Source organism: Colletes latitarsis, unplaced genomic scaffold, assembly GCF_051014445.1.
Source record: "Colletes latitarsis isolate SP2378_abdomen unplaced genomic scaffold, iyColLati1 scaffold0158, whole genome shotgun sequence".
NCBI classification, from domain to species: domain Eukaryota; kingdom Metazoa; phylum Arthropoda; class Insecta; order Hymenoptera; family Colletidae; genus Colletes; species Colletes latitarsis.
The window spans coordinates 1,746-5,000 of record NW_027488508.1 but is presented as its reverse complement, the minus strand read 5'-3'; the positions used below and the strand labels follow the sequence as shown (position 1 = coordinate 5,000).

The 3,255-nt window shown below is 51.1% G+C and overlaps 1 non-coding gene across 1 annotated transcript; it reads left to right on the top strand.

Moving 5' to 3' along the window:
• Nucleotides 1–2,816: 2,816 nt before the first annotated feature.
• Nucleotides 2,817–2,972, top strand: LOC143351394 (5.8S ribosomal RNA). Its single transcript, XR_013081722.1, has one exon. It is a non-coding gene; the product is annotated as a 5.8S ribosomal RNA (ribosomal RNA).
• Nucleotides 2,973–3,255: the final 283 nt, after the last annotated feature.

Below are 3,255 nucleotides of genomic sequence, written 5' to 3'. Positions count from 1 at the left end.
TGAGGTGACGCGCGTCGTCGTTTACACGATTGGGTCGAAACGAACAAAGAAACGAAAGAACATAACACAAAAACGTCCATTACTAAACAAAGATCTCGAACAAAAACAAGAAAACGTCCATTACTAACGAAAGAAAGAGGAGGAGAAGAGAAAATAAGACCCATCGTTGCGACGATCGAGGATGTCACCCGCCGTCAATTTTTCCATTATATACGCGTCTCGGTCGGAGATACGATGCTGGCTGTTTACGTTGCGCTCGCTCGAAGAGGAGACGACGACCGATTGTCACACACAACGCGCAGGGGCCGAAACAAAGCGCCCAAGGATCTACAGCCGAGGAACGAGACGCCGTCGAACATCGTTTCGCGACGTTCCTTTACGGTTTGAACTTGCGTATCCCGCTTTGCCCGGTGGCGTGTGTGCTCGTCGTCGTGCTCCGAACGAAACGTCCTGATGACGGCGAGGAAGTAATAAAATAATATACATCCTTACGGGTAGCCTGAAGCGAATCGCAAACGAACGACAACGCGTCGATTGTGCGGCCATCGTTGCTCGCGCGACTAACGACGACCAGCCGAGAAGGCTGTAGTTTATCGCATCGATTTCATCGAGCAACCGATGGACGCTGCCGCGTTCGTTCGTAAATGAATGTTATACATACTCACGGATAGCCTGAGGCGAATAATCGCAAACGACGACGCGTCGATTGTGCGGCCATCGTTGCTCGCGCGACTAACGACGATCAGCCGAGACGGCTGTAGTTTATCGCATCGATTTCATCGAGCAACCGATGGACGCTGCCGCGTTCGTTCGTAAATGAATGTTATACATACTCACGGATAGCCTGAGGCGAATAATCGCAAACGACGACGCGTCGATTGTGCGGCCATCGTTGCTCGCGCGACTAACGACGATCAGCCGAGACGGCTGTAGTTTATCGCATCGATTTCATCGAGCAACCGATGGACGCTGCCGCGTTCGTTCGTAAATGAATGTTATACATACTCACGGATAGCCTGAGGCGAATAATCGCAAACGACGACGCGTCGATTGTGCGGCCATCGTTGCTCGCGCGACTAACGACGATCAGCCGAGACGGCTGTAGTTTATCGCATCGATTTCATCGAGCAACCGATGGACGCTGCCGCGTTCGTTCGTAAATGAATGTTATACATACTCACGGATAGCCTGAGGCGAATGATCGCAAACGACGACGCGTCGATTTTGCGGCCATCGTTGCTCGCGCGACTAACGACGACCAGCCGAGAAGGCTGTAGTTTATCGCATCGATTTCATCGAGCAACCGATGGGCGCTGCCGCGTTCGTTCGTATATGAATATTATACATACTCACGGATAGCCAGAGGCGAATAATCGCAAACGACGACGCGTCGATTTTGCGGCCATCGTTGCTCGCGCGACTAACGACGACCAGCCGAGACGGCTGTAGTTTATCGCATCGATTTCATCGAGCAACCGGTGGACGCTGCCGCGTTCGTTCGTAAATGAATAATATACATACTCATGGCTAACTTGAGGCGAATAATCGCAAACGACGACGCGTCGATTTTGCGGCCATCGTTGCTCGCGCGACTAACGACGACCAGCCGAAACGGCTGTAGTTTATCGCATCGATTTCATCGAGCAACCGATGGACGCTGCCGCGTTCGTTCGTAAATGAATAATATACATACTCATGGCTAACTTGAGGCGAATAATCGCAAACGACGACGCGTCGATTTTGCGGCCATCGTTGCTCGCGCGACTAACGACGACCAGCCGAAACGGCTGTAGTTTATCGCATCGATTTCATCGAGCAACCGATGGACGCTGCCGCGTTCGTTCGTAAATGAATAATATACATACTCATGGCTAACTTGAGGCGAATAATCGCAAACGACGACGCGTCGATTTTGCGGCCATCGTTGCTCGCGCGACTAACGACGACCAGCCGAAACGGCTGTAGTTTATCGCATCGATTTCATCGAGCAACCGATGGACGCTGCCGCGTTCGTTCGTAAATGAATAATATACATACTCATGGCTAACTTGAGGCGAATAATCGCAAACGACGACGCGTCGATTTTGCGGCCATCGTTGCTCGCGCGACTAACGACGACCAGCCGAAACGGCTGTAGTTTATCGCATCGATTTCATCGAGCAACCGATGGACGCTGCCGCGTTCGTTCGTAAATGAATGTTATACATACTCATGGCTAACTTGAGGCGAATAATCGCAAACGACGACGCGTCGATTTTGCGGCCATCGTTGCTCGCGCGACTAACGACGACCAGCCGAGACGGCTGTAGTTTATCGCATCGATTTCATCGAGCAACCGATGGACGCTGCCGCGTTCGTTCGTAAATGAATAATATACATACTCATGGCTAACGTGAGGCGAATAATCGCAAACGACGACGCGTCGATTGTGCGGCCATCCGTTGCTCGCGCGACTAACGACGACCAGCCGAGAAGGCTGTAGTTTATCGCATCGATTTCATCGAGCAACCGATGGGCGCTGCCGCGTGCGTTCGCCCGATTGCGCGTGAAGTTACTGTTCGGAACCAAGAATATACGGGTGTATTATACCCGTTTGGTCGCAGCCACGCGCAAAGGCTTTTGAATGTACTGTACGCCCGGCCGTCGAACGATGGTTTTCCGTCATTCAGGAAACAAAAAGAAACTTTTGTCGTCGATATGGCGCGTTCAATCCTCCGTCGATACGCTGGTCGGAGGTGCGAACATCGAATATTTTTAAAGCAAAGAACAAGGAGCATTTTTAAATACAAAGAGAAAAATTGTAAATTGTATATGATTACCCTGAACGGTGGATCACTTGGCTCGTGGGTCGATGAAGAACGCAGCTAATTGCGCGTCAACGTGTGAACTGCAGGACACATGAACATCGACATTTCGAACGCACATTGCGGTCCACGGATAAAAATTCCTGGACCACGCCTGGCTGAGGGTCGTTCACTTGTCCTAAAACTGCTTGCGTTGTTCTCAGATTCCCTAACCCCGCCGTCGTTTACCTCTCCTTTCGGGGAGATGGCGAAGAACGTTTCGGAGCCGGGTCGATGAAGAGAAAGGTATCAACGTACGAGCGAGAATTTGGGTATTTCGTTGGCGTTTGTCGCTGGACGTACGAAAAAGAATAAATATTATATATTATTGGCAAGTTTGCGCACCCCTTGCGTGGTGAGGCAGAGATCAGTCTGGACTCGCGCGAGTGTTTTACGGCGTCGTGCGTCGTGT